This window comes from Ctenocephalides felis, unplaced genomic scaffold, assembly GCF_003426905.1.
Source record: "Ctenocephalides felis isolate EL2017-DRISC unplaced genomic scaffold, ASM342690v1 CF-g0.4_SCAFFOLD_03572, whole genome shotgun sequence".
Lineage (NCBI taxonomy): Eukaryota > Metazoa > Arthropoda > Insecta > Siphonaptera > Pulicidae > Ctenocephalides > Ctenocephalides felis.
The window spans coordinates 35,060,185-35,078,181 of record NW_020539726.1 but is presented as its reverse complement, the minus strand read 5'-3'; the positions used below and the strand labels follow the sequence as shown (position 1 = coordinate 35,078,181).

Genomic DNA, 17,997 nt, shown 5'->3' with positions numbered 1-17,997 from the left:
ACGCCGGCAAACATGACGTGCAACCTGCTGGAAAGTATTGATTTATAGGAGTAATTATGTAGGTGTTTGTGCTTATGTGGTGATTTGTATTGTAGATGACAGTGGTTCGGATTCTGATGGAATTTATGCTACGAGTACGAGCACTTCGCTTTCATCGTCGACTGATAATATTCCTGAAACCACAGATGGCTTAAGCTGTAAGTATTGATTTTGTCTAGCAAGTAAATCTTTCTACCAGTATCTATTATCTTACAGTTGAACACGATGTCTACGGTGCTCACCTGAAACCGGCCTCATGACCCTTGGTTCTAACATCGATGCCTAGTGTCTTATACACACCACCAAATACACTACAACTCCAAAGGTTCTTCTGCAATACTAACATCTATTTCTGAACCAGGAATTGGTTCTCAGAGTGAAGCTGAATCGGCACCATCATCAAATTCCAGTCTCGTTCTGATTTTGTAAGTTCGCCGTTTAAAATGGAATCCCAGTATGGATATGCCAACGCAGGTGGACCAGGAACCAGAAAAAGTAAATAACATAGATCTACAATTATATTATCATTTTTTTTCATAGCAAGCTATACAAAGTACATTCAGCTCTATATTGCTACAGGTATATATTATTTGACTGCGTGAGAAGGTCGCATCCATGCGATAGCACCTTCCTAGATATTATGTATTATTTTGTAGTAAATCATTGCAGATCTTTTTTTTTAACAATTATTATAATTACAAATATTGTCAAATGACATGTTTGTTTCTATTCCCAGAGTCCTGTTCTTCAACGCCAAGCAAGTGCTTGTAGCATGCTTGCAAGAACGAGTAGTGCCAAAGTGGTTCACCGGCAAGTCCTGGTATACAAAAACAAATAGTAAGTGCAATTTAATGGAAATACTTTTTTTCATTTTTAGCTTCGTCGGGGTTCGAACCGACGAACCTCAAATTGCCTAAACCGTGTCTTCACGACCTCGGCTCAAATTTAATGTTAATTATGATTTCAAACTATGCATTATATATATTTAATCCTTATTTTTTTTAGCACAATTATATATATTTAATCCTTATTAAATAATAAGCACAATTTATAGAATTTTTTTTTGTCAGTTTCGTCGGGGTTCGAACCGACGAACCTCAAATTGCCTAAATCGTGTCCTTGCGACTCGGCCTAAATTTATTGTTAATTATGATTTTGAACTATGGATTACAAAGATTAAATCCTTATTTTTTTTAGTGTGCCCCATGGAAAGGCTCACAATTCCCTCATCGAGCAATTTGCAAGCCAAGCCAAAGTTCTGGTACGCGAAACAACAAGGCAGAGCAGTCAGGATGGTATTTTAGCACAAATGGACAAGGTAAGCATTTTTATAATTCATTTATTAATTGCCATTATAAAGTATACCCGATTTGTTGTATGGTTGCATTATGGATATTAGACAAACTTGTAGATAATTTAATTCTAAACGAATTTTTCAAATACACCACCATTCATATTAACGAACGGTAAAAAGTTACGAGAAATATAAAAGTAATGCATAGTACAGCATCGAGTTGCTGTAGGTCTTTATGGTATTAGATAAACTCAAGTCAATTTGATTTTAAATAAATTTTCCTAAAACATCATTACTCTCAAACGAATGTTTCAAAAGTTTGAAAGATATACCGAAGTAACGCGCTCTAACTTTGAAGAGTATGTACATAAAAGTGGTACGTTTTAGTAATATTTATATATAATATGTATTTCAAATATCATTTTATTTGATGTATTTCCAGTTGACCAATCAAGCAAAAAAAGCTGCAGGTGATGCCACAAAAAGCGTCCAAGAAGCTTCCAAAAATTTAGAGAGGCATCAAAAACAGTAGCTGGTGTCAGTAAACACACTCTAGATGATTTGACGTACGTCGGAAAGGCTACTATTGGTGATATTACCAACCAAGTGCTAAAGAAGCTGCTTTGAGAAAAGGCTTGAAAAGGTACCAAAAATACTTAAAAAAAATTTTACCATTCAAGTCATATGCATTGTTTTTTGCAGCAACCTCTAAAACCAAAGCCGGTATATTTTCAACAAGCGTGATGCAATCTGGGGTAGTTGATGTGCAAAGTAAGGATTTTTTCTCGCATTTTAGCAGTGATTTTAATGATATAGCAGCGTCGACTTCTAATATGATGCTGTCTGATCTTTTCAATAATAAAGGTCGGTAACAAATTTCATAGAAACTTCTCATGTTTTGTTGTTTATTCTCTTGTTTTTTTTTAGGTAACAAAAGAACACAGCTGACCAACAAGCTCTAAAAGAACAAGGCGAGCACCATCAGCCTTTTGGACCGTTTTCATCAGGTCGTAGGAGTTTAGTTGAAAAAAGTCCTTTGATAACATACCAAGGCAAGGCCAAGGCTACTAGTGATGAGACACGGAAGAGTCAGAATCATGATCGTGCTAATATTGACTCGGAGAATCAAGCTTTCCTTAAAGATGTAAGGATAAACATAGAAATTTAGTTAATCATTGGGTTAGACTACTAAGTCCAGGCAAAATGATAGAAGTTCATCTTTAACTATTTGTTCATCTGTCTACCCGTTTTCTTGTACTTCACATGCCTATCTGCCAACTAGTTTAGCTATCTAACTAATATTTTTTCCACTGTCGGCTTTTTGGAAGTACCAAATAACTTTCAATTATTTTTTGCCAGGCAACTACATCTGTAATGCAAGGCGAAGGCATAGGTTGGCTCAAACTAAACCGTATCAAAAACTTATGGAAGACGAATCATATCGCATTTTTGTACTAAACAACATCAATAAAACCTTAGACATGAAATTTCGCCAGATGATCACATAGACGACGTGGTAAGTCATCAGAACCCACCAATCTGGTTAAAATTCTGGTCAACTTGTAAATGAATTTATATTTGTATCTAGTGTATTCCAAAATCGGTTTGGAAGGGCATGCTGAAATTATACTGGCTATCACCCATGGTTTGGAGGTGACACATAATAATTTTGGCTTGGGTGGAATGGCATCTGCCTTCCAGGTATGGAAGTTGCTCATACCCACTATTGGAGTAAAGGCAAAAATGATGGGCGGTGGTAGTGAACTCACCTCAGCTGCATTCTGCGGTAAATAGAAAAAATTTGGTAAAATAATGTTAAAGGACATAAAGTAATATTTGTTGGTACTCCAAATGATCTAGATAGACAACTTGAAAGGCAATGATTTTGTAAAGTTTTGTATTACACTATATTGTTTTAGCCAGGATTTTGTATTAATTTTTTTGTCTAATTTAGGCATCTACACCTTTTGGCAGTACAGAAAGAACACCTAAAATCACCAGTAAGTCCGATGGAGCAAAATGTTGCATGGAGTCAGCAAAATGAGGCAAATACAGGCAAGTTGGGTAATATTGCAATTTGTTTGTTTTAGAGTTTTTTAACAAGTTGTTGTATTTTTGAACAGATTTGTCATCTGATAGTCCTCAGCCAAGCAAAATGAAATTACCACAATTATTTAAAGATATCATCAGTCCAAAAAGAGTTGCTTTCTGGAGATCTACTTACGTTCGACTCTGATGTAAGTTTGAATTTATATCACAAATATTAGAAAAATTAATATTTTTGGCAAAAATGCTGTTGCTGATTTATTGTTTTTCTGAATCATTTGAGTATCTAAAGATAAATTGAAAATTTGGATAAAATTTGTTGGGATTCGTGCGGATTTAGTTTGTCTTGTATGTATTCCAACTAGTAATCTAAGTCATCCTAATCATTTTTACTTCTAATTATCATGACTAAAGTTTACAAGTTTAATAGAATTTTATCATTTTTTATTTTATTTTTCAGTTTTTTCGAATGAAGCAACAACGTTCAGACAGTTTAGGTTCAAGTAAATCATCTCTGGGTTCTGGTTTTCGATTTAATGGTTCGAATCTACTGAATTCTGGAATCGGTTCTTTACCGTCACCAGATGGCACCAGGACTTACCTTTATGAAGGACTTCTTGGCAAAGACAGGTTTGTTTTAATAGAATTATTGTACTTTTTTATCTATTTCTGCCAAATTTACTTAAAAAAAACGAACAAAACTCAAAATTTCAGAAATAGATTTAAAATTTTAGTAATAATGGAATTAATAAACCAAAATTAGATGGAAATATATGAAAACAAGTAACTTTTTTAAACAAGTCATGTATTTGAATTTCAAAAACATTGGTTTTACAAATAAATTTTTAATTAATATACATTAAATACTGAAGTTAATTATAAATTTGCTGTTGACTTATGGAAAAATCTTTCACATTAAAATAAAATTTAATGTGTTGCAAGACGTTTCGACATATAATTTTTTGTCAGCTTCAGTAAAGAAAACAGTATACACACATATTAATGTATCTAGAAATTTATATATTATTTTATTTATTAAACTATTAATATATATTATATATTATTTAATTTTTTTTATTTATTAATCAGATCTTCTCTTTGGGACAACATGCAATTTTGGGAAGATGTATTTTTGGATGCTGTCAGTCAGGAGCGAGATATGATTGGAATGGACCAGGTAATAAAAATAATTACAAATTCATGCAAATTTTAGTGATTTTGCCCATAAAAATATTTTTATATTTTACAACATCTATATTGAGTTAGTTGTAGTGTATTTATTTTGAAAATAAGATAATTTTCTACGCAAAACCAAGATTTTTCTCTGAAATTACTTCTAGACCATTTCATTAAAAGCTTCATTTATATAAATTTTAATTGTTTTTCTCGTAAAACATTTTTTATAGTTTACTACAGCTATTATTTAGTTAGCTGCAATGTACTTATTTTGAAAACAAGATAATTTTCTTGGCAAAATAAGATTTTTCTCTGAAATTAGCTCTAGACAAATTTAATAGAAATTTTACCTATATTAATCATGGCTATGGTTATTTTTTAGTACAAAGATATTTACAAAGTACAAAGTTAATTAACTAACTAGTTAAATAAAATACAATGTGAATTGGGTTACATTAAAGTCAAATTTGTTTTAATCAACTAATTTTGGCCTTTTGTATCTATTTTTGCCAAATGTTATTCGTACATTTAGCAGATACCTAAAAAAGATGATCAAAACTCAAAATTAGAATTCAAAGTGATTTAATCATAATTCTCTTGTTTAAATTAACTCTTGTCTTTAGCCTTAAATAACATTCTTTAAAATTAAGACCCTTGAATATCATACTTTATTATTTATCATGGTTTGCAAAAATACATTTGCTTCAGAATGAATAAAATAACTTATCAACTAATTTCTAAAACATTTATTCTTATGGTGCAAATAAATAAGTTGAGGGGCACAACTATAGTGTAACCGCCTAAAAAAGGTGATTTTTGGGAATTTATATTAAAAAAAATACTTTATCAATCGTTTCAAAATTTTATGAATATATTTAGACATGTTTTAAGAATACATAGCAAATTTTTGAAGAAAATATTAAATATTTTTTAAGTTATCGTCGATCTCCAACGGCGAGACAAAAACAGGCCCTCTACGTGGATGAAATTTAATAAAAATTCTCATTAAACTAGATAATATTGTCTGTAAAATGAATTACGATAAAAAAATCAAAAATTGACAACATGGCGGCGCGTATTTTAGAAAAAGTCGAATTTTCCCCAAAATTTTGGTCGTTTTTGGACTGCCAAAATTTGATTTTTGATCCGATCAAAAAATCGATAGTTCGTTTTACGCAGAACTATATATAGAACATGTAAAAAAATTCGATAGTGATCGGATCATTTGTTTTTGAGTAACCGCTGCAGCAAATTCGGAAAATGCAGTTTCGAGAAAAACGCGTTTAAAGATAAAATGATCGTTATACTATATACTATATATATACTCTTTAAATGGCTGTGACTCAAAAACTATTTAAGATATCGATTTAATATTTTGGTATGTTATTTCTAAAGGTATAACCTATCGAAATATGGAAAAATTGAAAATTCGATTTTTTGAAATTTTCACACTAGTTGTGCTCCTTAAGGAGTTGATTGGAAGAATATAATAATAATTCATTTTTATAATGTATGTTGAAGTCTTGATTATTGTTCTAGGTTTATGTCTTTTTATTTTTTTTCCAGGGACCAGGTGAAATGATGAAAAGATATAAAGAACTTAGTGAAACTGAAAGAAAACGTTTAGAACATGATGAAGACAGATTATTATCAAATATGTTATATAATCTGACAGCAGTTTTGGTTATGCTGAATTGCAATAAGAATGTCTTGAAGCAAAAGGTAATATATATATATGTTTATATATATATATATATATTAAATATATATATATATATATATGTATATATATATATCTATATTATATATATAATATATAATATATATATATATATATATAATATATATCATATATATGATAGTAAGTATATATATTATGGGCATTATATATATATATCCAAAGGCAAAGATTTAGAAGTTAATCTTTAATTTTTCCAAACGTTTCGACATAGTATTTTATGTCATCATCAGTGGATCTACAGAATGAATATTGAAAAATTAATATAATCTAGGAAAAAATGACAGAAATTGGAAAAAGAACTATAGATATAAGTAATATAATTATAGCAATAACAATTAAACTTAACAGATAGATAAACAGAGAAATGAAAAGTAAAAAGAAATATATATAACATACAAAAGCGTAATATATATACATAAATATACACACAAACAAACATGTATATATGATATGCATGTAAAAACACGTACACATATGCATATATACATACGAACAATACGTATATATAAACATATACATACGGACATGTACATATGTATATATACACTATATACATACATACACATACACATATACATATATATATACATATATATATATATAATATATATATATACATATACACATACATATATATATATACATATACGTTCTCTGTGCAAAATATATTATATATTTCACAAATATTTTGCCATACTCTGTTCAACAAATTAATATATAAAAAAACAAGTTAATGTATATATGATAGTGCAAAATTGTGTTCTTAGCGCTAGCTACTGATGTAAGACCATATTTATGTAAGTTACCTTCATTGTCTATATATGTGTATGTGTCTGTATTGCATATGTATGTATGTGTATGTATATGTATATATATATATGTATGTGTATATGTATATATATATATATATATATGTGTGTATGTATGTATATATGTATATGTGTATGTGTATGTATGTATATATGTGTATATATACATATGTACATGTCCGTATGTATATGTTTATATATACGTATTGTTCGTATGTATATATGCATATGTGTACGTGTTTTTACATGCATATCATATATACATGTTTGTTTGTGTGTATATTTATGTATATATATTACGCTTTTGTATGTTTATATATATTTCTTTTTACTTTTCATTTCTCTTGTTTATCTATCTGTTAAGTTTAATTGTTATTGCTATAATTATATTACTTATATCTATAGTTCTTTTTCCAATTTCTGTCATTTTTTCCTAGATTATATTAATTTTTCAATATTCATTCTGTAGATCCACTGATGATGACATAAAATACTATGTCGAAACGTTTGGAAAAATTAAAGATTAACTTCTAAATCTTTGCCTTTTATTTGATGTATGCCCTTGAAGAACTTACTCATATTTCTCAACATCAAAATTAACTACTTTAACATATTAAATATATATATATATATATATATATATATATATATATAATATATAGAGACAAAAATTTAAATTTAATTCAATATATATATTGAGTAAAAATTAAATTAATTTCGATTTTTGTGTATTTATTTTATTTGAATAAGACATTTTTTGTTTCAGGTGCGTCGGTTACTTGGCAAAAGTCATATTGGATTAGTTTATAGCCAAGAAGTCAATCAGTTACTTGATCGAATCAATAATTTGGTAATTATAACATTTATATTTAATATAATTACTTTGCATGCATTTTATTTAGCATTTTACTAGTACATTTTTATAATTCGAATAAATAAATATGTGGCGGCCTAAAAATAGAGTTGACTGTTTAATACTAATTTGTTTAATTTTGTTTCTTCTACATTTTATTAAAAATACTTTTTTATTCCAGCATGGTAATGATATCGATTTAAAACCACTTGGATCTCGATTAGTACATCGTCAAAGTTTCACAGTTCATCAGGTAATTATAGAAATACATAAATCCAGTTACAAAATAATTAAGATAATATTAGAATCCACCAATAAACCTGTCCACCAACCTGTATCAATCTAACAATTTAGCTGTTTACCAATTTATCTATCCACCAATACAACTGTCCACGAATTCACCTGTACACTAATTTATCTTCCACCGATTTGCCTGTCCACCAAGTTACTTGACCACTAAATTACCTGTTCAACAATTAACCTGTCTATCAATTCACCTTTCCACTGAATTACCTGTCCACCAATTTACCTCTCCATCAAGTTACCTGTCCACTAATTTACCTCTCTACCAAATTACCTGTCCACTAATTTACTTGTCTATGAATTCACCGGTCTATCAATTACATTAGCCCACCAATTTACCTGTCAACCTATTAACCTGTCTACCAATTAACCTGTCATCAGACATTGCATGTCTACCTGTCAACCTGGTTATTTGTATACATATTTGTCTATCTACTAGTTATCCTGTATGTAATTTTACATATCCTCGAATTTACCTGTCTACCAGTTTACCTTTCTATCAATTTACCAGTCCATCAATTTACCTCTCCACCAAGTTACCTGTTCAACAATTAACCTGTCTATCAATTCACTTTTCCATCAATTTGCCTGTCCACCAATTTACCTCTCTATCAAGTTACCTGTCCACTAATTTACCTGTTCACCATTTCACCTGCCCACCAGTTCACTTGTCTATCAATTAAACAAGCCCTCCAATTTACCTGTCAACCTGTTTACCTGTCTACCAACTAACCTGTCATCAGGCTTTGCCTGTCTATCAATTTACCTGTCAACCTGGTTATTTCAATTTGTCAATTTGTATACATATTCGTCTATCTACCAGGTATCTTGTCTATAATTTTACATATCCTCGAATTTACCTGTCTACCAGTTTACCTATCTATCAATTTACCAGCCCATCAATTTACCTCTCCACCAAGTTACCTGTCTATCAATTAACCAAGCCCACCAATTTACCTATCAACCTATATACCTGTCTACCAATTAACCTGTCATCAGGATTTACATGCCTGCCAATTTAGCTGCCTATCAATTAAACTAGCCCACCAATTTACCTGTCTATCAATTAAACTAATCCACCAAATTACCTGACTATCAATTAAACTAGTCCACCAATTTACCTGTCTATCAATTAAACTAGTCCACCAATTTACCTGTCTATCAACTTACCTGTCTATAAATTAAACAAGTCCACCAATTTAACTGTCAACCTATTTACATGTCTACCAATCAATTGTCATCAGGCTTTACATGTCTATCAATTAAACTAGTTTACCAATTTACCTGTTTATTAATTAAACTAGTTCACCAATTTACCTGTCTATCAATTAAACTAGTCCACCAATTTACCTGGAAAACAATTTACCTGGCAAACAAATTACCTGTCTATCAATTCAACAATCTATCAATTTATCTACCCGCCAATTTACCTGTCAAATTATTTACCTGTCTATCAATTCACCTTTCCATCAAGTTACCTATCTACCAATTTGCCTGTCCACCAATTAACCTGTCATCAGGCTTTGCCTGTCTATCAATTTACCTGTCAACCTGGTTATTTATATACATATTCGTCTTTCTACCAGTTATCATGTCTTTAATTTTATATATTCTCAAATTTACCTGTCTACCAGTTTACCTATCTACCAATTTACTTGTTCATCTGTGCATTTATCTGTATATCTATTTATCTGTTTATTTGTTTACCTGTGTGTCAGTTTACCTGTCTACCACTCGGCTAGTCTACCAATTACCAATGAATTAAAAAAGATATAATTACTATCATAATTTTTACAGAATAGGGGTTTGTGGTAGGAGGTTGTAAATTTAGGGTTATATGTGTTTTTTAAATAAAATGAAACATAAAAATTTACTGAAAAAATAAAAAGATATCTTTGATATATTTAACAATTTTCCAAACTTCCACGGCAATCGGACGTGTCATTTAAGAATGCATAATATATATAGATTCTGTTTGTAACATTTTGCTAAGAATTTTGTATTGAATCTCTAAGATTACAATGAAGTAAATCTGCAAACTTATCCAAAATATGCCTAATAATTTTTTATAAATATTTTAACTCTATTTTTGGTAATTGGTGCCCAATTCAAACATTTGGTGTCTAATTATTGATTCCAATTAATTTTTTTCAGGGTATCGATTCCTCAGGAGAATTAATGTTCCTGGAAGTTAGAGACGACGGTCTCGTCTTCAGATCAATTCAAGGTGTAATTGTTGAAAGATGGTGGTTTGAACGTCTTATAAATATGACATACAGTCCAAAAACAAAAGTTTTGTGCCTTTGGCAAAGAAATGGAGGTCAAACCCAACTTCATAAATATTACGCGAAAAAGGTCAGAAATGGAAATAGAAACAAAACTTGTCCAAGAACTTATATGAGAAATCAAAAATCATACCAAATACTGTCAAAATGTCATGTATTTGTTGTGCATACAGGCGTTTTATACGTAAACTGCAACTTCACTCGTATGTTATGAACCTGAGTCAGAAATACCCTGTTATCTAACATCGTTTGTTTGACATTTGTGAGGTTTCTACGTTAAGTTTTCTATCTGACAACCTGAGAAATACGCCTGACTGCACTGCAATACACATGACAGTTATTCATGTCAAAGCCTTGTCCTAACATTGGTCTGATATGCGGCAGAATCGGTCCATTAGTTTTATGTAGTTATGTTAAATTTGTCACTAATATTATATATTATGCTATTATTTTTTTCTAGTGTAAAGCAATGTACTACAGTATAAAATCTGCAATAGAAAGAAGTGGCGTTTCAGGAGTAAGTGAACTCGGAGGCGAATTTCCAGTTCAAGATCTTTCTACAGGAGAAGGAGGTTTGCTTCAAGTTTGCTTAGATGGAGTTGGACTTCTTTTTGCCTATAGCAAGGTACATAATATATATTTTATTCTATACCTTAGATTTTAAAAATGATTCATAAAAGTTAAATTCAAAAACAAATGTTTTTTTTCGCCACCAAAGTAGTTATTGTATTAGCATATGCCTGTATGTGTATATGCATTGTATGGATGTATCTACCAACAGTTGGAGATATTTTCAAAACCTGATGAAAGATAATCTTTCAACCAATAACAAGATTATATTAAAGTTATGCAATTGGAAATTTCTTATTAAAAATTTTATCCACTTGATAAAAATACTTTCAGGAGTTAATCGTTTCTCATTCACATTTTCCTGCATTTACTTTACAAAGTTATTCAATACAATGACTTTTAGTATTAACTAAAAGGTCAAAATTATTTGGCATTAAATTGAATCAATGGTGATTTATCTTATAATTGCCAAAACAATTTTTTTATACATTTTTAATCGTTATATAACAAACTAAACAGATTACATACAATAAATACAACTTCCAAAATGACCATAGGATTTTCACGTAGAATTTCATCGAGTATTTTAAAATAATATTTAGAGCTTCGCTAATTTTATTAATTTTAGATAGTAAATAATATTTTTAAACTAGTTTAATATATTCTAATGTATTTTGATTCTGTATTCTCACAGAAAACTCTAGTGCAAAAAATTATTTTGTACGAATGTTTATGATGAACACTTGGGTACTTTTTCATCATTTACAAAATAATTTTAAATTATAACTTAAAGTATTATCGGAGATTTGGTTAATAAAATTATTTAACCAATATTTTGTATCAGATAGAAATATTGATTTCAAATCAGTAAAATTGGATTTTCTGTTTACCCAACAGAAAAGTAAATAAGGTTCAACAAAATGTAATAACAATATTATTCAAGTGGACCAAAGAGTCTCTAATAGTATAAAATTTTTTAGGATAAATTTTTATTGAAGCTTTTATATAAATTATCGGATCCTAAACATTTTTATATAGCCTTGTATGTGTATGTATGTATATTTGCTATATATCACGACTCGAGAAATTACAAAAATTTTATCTTCAACCCCTTTGGTAAAATTGTATAAGTCATTTAAAATTTTATGAACTTAATATATTTTATTTTACACAATTGTGTACCATCATGATAGTAAAATTATAACATATAAATTTATGTTTATTTTAACATAAATTTTTAATATTTTTACCAACTGTTCTTCATTGTAGATATATAACAGAAATAGATGATTAATATAACACAAAAAAATAAAATAATATAATTGCTTAATTCATCCTGACTTTAGCTATTTTATTACTTTAAATTGTATTATATTTTTATAGAACATTTATCGTAATTACATTATTTTTGACTTTGTCATATTTTGCATAAAAATCGACATAAAGCACTTATTAAATAAAAGAATACACTTGAATCAAAGTTAGAATCAACAATTTGTTCCTAAAAGACTATATCAATTTAACCAAAATAATTTTTATTTATTATTATTTCTCTTGCAATATATATGTATATAGTTTTTCTGATGGTGAAAGATATATAATAAAAAGTTATCGAGGAATAAATCATAAAAATATATAATAAATATTTATATTTTTGAAATACATGTGGAAGTTACATCAATGAGTGTCATTACAATGAGAATAAATAATCTGATGGATGCCTGAAAAACTTTTGATTATATAATTAGTTTTAATAATGTCTTGTACTTATTTCTAAAATATCCAATTAAATCAATCATTAAATAATTGAGGTGAGAGTATATTTAGTTATCCTCATATCAGATTTCATTTTTTAATTTAATTTTATATAGATTAATGGGGCAATTCAGCCGTAACAGAACATTTAAAATAGCGTTGTCATGGCAACGCTCTCTTATGCTTGTTTTTCGCAGTGAAAATGTCTATTAAGTTGCTGTGCGATCAGGCGTATTTTACATATAAACAAGCAAGGAAGAATGTTATAACATAATTGTAGATGGTACAGTTACCATAACATTCTTCCTTGCTCGTTTACATGTAAAATACGCCTAATCGCACACTAAATAGATAAACATGTTCTTAATTTCTCTATCAAGTTCTCTATCAAAAACAAGCATGAGAACGTTGCCATGACAACGCTATTTTATGAGCAGAATTGCCCCATAAATTGCCAAAAAATCGAAACGTTTGAGATTTCATAACATAAATAAATTACACAATTTGTTCTCAATATATATGTATGTGTTATAAGTATTATTAAAAATATATATAGTATTATATTATAAAAATAATTACAAAATTTGAAAGTGGCTTCATTTAATGCAACATACGTTTCGAGTTCTAATTTGTTTCAACTTGCGTGCGGTATAAAAAATATTTATAAAACGAGTAATAAAATATTAATATAAAAATTGGAACTAAAAATTATAAACAAACTAGCAAGTAACAACAAATAAATGAATAGCTTGATAAAATTGATAAAATATTAGTTGTCGGATGTTGAAATAAAATGCACTGCTAAAATTAAAATGTTTTATCTGATAAAACAAAAATCAAACAACTAGTGGTGTAATGGCATCATGCCTTTAGGCAAATTGCTAAAATTTCCGGTATCTTAATAAAATATTCGAGAAATTTTATTAAGAAAAATTTTTATGTTGTTTTCAGATAGATAATTATAAATATTGTAACTTTCATTAGTCTTATTTTATAGACAAGGGCGCTTAAATATGTTTACAGAAAAGTAAATAAAGTATTTATAGAAGGCAAGACATTTTTTGTCTAGTAATATACTTTTTGGGTTTCGCACTAAAGATGAAATAAATGAGAACATGAAACCAATTCTAAATTAATTAGAGTCATTTCTAGTTTATTGATTGGATGGATGCTTTGGAAACTGTTTAGTATATGTCTTTCACCATCCGAAAAACCATATACATATACATACATACACATGTATAAAAATACATATGTATTTAGTGGTCATGTGTCAAAATGCGCTTAAATATGGAAGAATTAGGACAATTCACGTTTTTTTCTGATGACAAAATATTATCCTAACCTAAATCTGTGACTACTAATCTAACTCGTGATTTGTTTTGGATTCGCTTAACACTGGCCTGTTGGACCTGCAGGACTTCGAGGTATATAAATATTTAATTAGATGATATTATTTGCTTTGTGTTTTCTGTTACAATTATTATTTTTTGTTTAGTTCAAAACCCAAATAGCACCAATTATTTCGTACTAGAAGTTGAGTAGTGTCGCCCTGATGAGTCCTTCAGTAGTAGTTATTAGCTTTCATGTTAAAAAATTCATTTTTGCATAGAATTGTATATGTACTAGTCGATATGTATAGTTACACCCACCCATACACACACTTATATATATATATATATATATATATATATATATATATAACGTAGGTAGGAATGTGTATTGATACACAACCACACATATATGTATATAAAGAATAAATTGCTATTTATTATTATAAAATATTTTATTTTTTACCTACGTTTTGATACTAAATAATTGTCATCATTCAAATTATTTTTGTCATTATTTAAATTATTTTAAGAGTAAAAATTATTTAAATAAAATTGTCAATTATAAATATAATATTTCTATTGAAGAACACAAAGCAATAAAAACTGGATATCTAAACAAAACTTTTTTTTTTTGAAAAAAATAAGTACTTAAACAGTAATATGATTCTACGATTGCAAATTGTGAATGATCATGAATAAATAAAATTTTAGATTCTTAATAAAAATTTAAGCTAAATTTTTCAACTTCAACTCCGAAAATAAATCAGACTTTCCTATATAGTGCATACTTTATTTATTTAGAAAAAAGTTTGAAATAATTTACAGTAACGCATTAATTCTTCTAAAAAATCATAACCACTACATTTTATAGTTATTTTACATTTTTAAATAATTTTTATTTTTTTTATTTATATTTTGTAGTAGACGATAGATGATGTTTAGAAGTTGTCTAACAATAAGAGAAAAAATAGTCGTATAGAAAAAATAGTCTTAGAAAATTTGCATGTCTGTTAAATAAATAATTGTGCTTATTAATGTCCTGAGATGGTAGTACTAATAAAAAAAATTATATATATTAAATAGGGATGAAAGAAAGTTTTGCTTGAGTTGTATGTATGACGTTCATATTATAAAATTAAATTAATCTAAAAAATTGGATTTCGAAAATAATTCCAGCTGATTGCTGATTTCATATCAATGTACATATATACACATACACGCTGATTCGATATGTTAAAAATTTAAATTTTGAAACACTATCAAAAATTGATTCTGATGAAATTGTTTCTTATAGGAAATTGTTATATTTGTCTTAATGTATTTTTTGCCCATGATTTTATTTATTTTTTATCAACTTTTATATTGTTGATGAAATTAAACAGAGGATATATAGATCCAAATCTTTCATCTTCATCACTTTATAATTTCTAAAATTTTATAGAAGTGCATTATTTTGAGTTTGTCTATTAAAATTTAAATAATTGAAAAAAATTATATGAATAGTAAATAAAACTGAAAAATTTAACGTTTGATACATTTTAGTTTATTGGAAAACTGTCAGAAATAATTAAATAAACTATTCTTCTCATATTTTTATGTTTTTTAAATATTTACCAAAATTTTCACGTCAAAATTTTTTGGCCATATATTTTCTTTATTTATGTTAATTTTTTAATTTGTCAGAAAAAAAAGTTTTATAGCACACAATGTTTGCCTAGTTTGTATAATGTGTTTTGCACATGCAATTATTAATACTTGAAATAAAATCTATTTTGAAAGAAACTAAATATAAAAATTGTATATAAATAATGTAACCCATGAAATTAAGATGTTTGAATTTTTGAAAATTTTTGAATTATTTGTAAAAATTATGGAAATACAAACGTTTCGGCTATATATATATATATATATATATTTATATATATATATATATATATATATATATATATATATTTATATATGGAAATTATTAGCAGCTACTTCAAACATAAAAAAATTCAAAAAAGAGTATTTCTTATATTTATTCTGGACGTTTTGATACTAAATTTATATTATGGCTCTAAATACTAATAATACTAATAATTCAGATACAAACAAAATATTGTTATAAATTTAATAAGAATTATATTATATATAATTTACCAAATAAATAATTTAACAATTGGAAATATTTATTTTATGAGAGAAAAATCATACATTTCTAACACAATGAGATAATTCATAAATTAGAAATAAAAACTACAAAAATACAGAAAATATTTTGAATAAAACTGGTTAATTATATACAAATACTTCTATTGATATAATTTATTTACAAGAAATATTTAGATTTATTAATAATAAAATGATATTTCAAATTAATACCATTTTATTTCATATAGTTTTCTAGTTGGTTTGTATAATTTATTTATTTGTGTAAAAATAATAAATTTTCTTATAATTTTTCCGTTTAGATTTTAAAAAATTTAGTAGTGGTATCTGATGAATAATATTTAGAATCAGAACGTACAAAATAGATATTTTTAATTTAATTAATTATCATAATTTTCTTAATTTTCGAAAAATTGGCTATTAATTGTTCCAAAAGTGTATATGTATATAAAGACAGTAGTATTGTAGATTATATATATATATATATATATATATATATATAGCCCTGAATGCATTCACCCCATTAGATGTTCTATATTTTATAATTACTTCTCTACATAAATTTGCAAATTTATTTATATTTTTCAGTTTTTCGTTCGTCTGGATCACATTCGAAAATGCTTCACACAAAAAGGTGGAATTTTCATCTTGGAAGAATTCAGTAAGTAAAAAAAAATATCTATGAATTTTTATGTAAATATAATGTCGGAACTTAATAAATTTTTACTTGTTTTTATAGATCCGAAATCCCAGCAGATAATTCAAAGATCATACAAATCTGCAATGGTAAGTAAATGAAACTTAGTTAATTATTTTAGAATTTTTGAAGACAAATATATACAAAATAATAATAGTAATGAAAAAATTGACACTTGAACTGCAAAATAAATAAGATTTTTCTCACCATAATTCTAATTTTACGATAGTTTCTTTTTTTACGAATTTTGATAAATTTTTTTAACCATCTACACTACTAATTTCATACCTACTATTTAAAATAGGTTTTATCTTAATATAGATAACTGAACGGAAGTGCGTTACGCCACAAATAATGATTTGTCATTGTTCCAGTTAATATGATTTAGCAAGATCATTTTGTCGCGTGATATATTTCATTTATTAATTATATTCAGATTTCTCTTATATTTGTACTAAATTTACAATGGTTTCATTTTTTTTATTATAAGTATAATATCGCTGAAACAATCTAATTTTACCAGCCATAAAAATGTATGAAGTAAGTCACTGATTACAAATAATGATTAATATCAGATGGATGAGATTTTTGTATTTAGAAAGTTTTTAAGTTTAGTTTCAATTTGGACAATTCCTTTTGTAATTGAATAATTGCCGGGAAAACCCTAAAAACAGCCCTATTCATTTTCATATACAAAGGTTTTCTACCTAAAACGTGGAATTAATTTGAGCGTTTAAATTCTTCTGTAATGATGTATAAAAAGATAATCTTTCTAAACGATTACTCAAATTTTGATAAATCTTTCTGAAGTTTGTTATGAGATTATTTTAGGATTTTTTGAATTATAGAAATATATTTAGATTTTAAAAATAAATAGAAAAAATTATAAAAAGCCGCTTATCAATCATTGACATTGAAAATATTTGAGGCATCGTTTGGCATTG

The 17,997-nt window shown here is 27.4% G+C and overlaps 1 pseudogene; it reads left to right on the top strand.

Annotated features, from left to right (window-relative positions):
* Positions 1 to 17,369, top strand: part of LOC113388416 — a 45,445-nt pseudogene extending 28,076 nt beyond the window's left edge.
* The last annotated feature ends 628 nt before the right edge of the window (positions 17,370 to 17,997 follow it).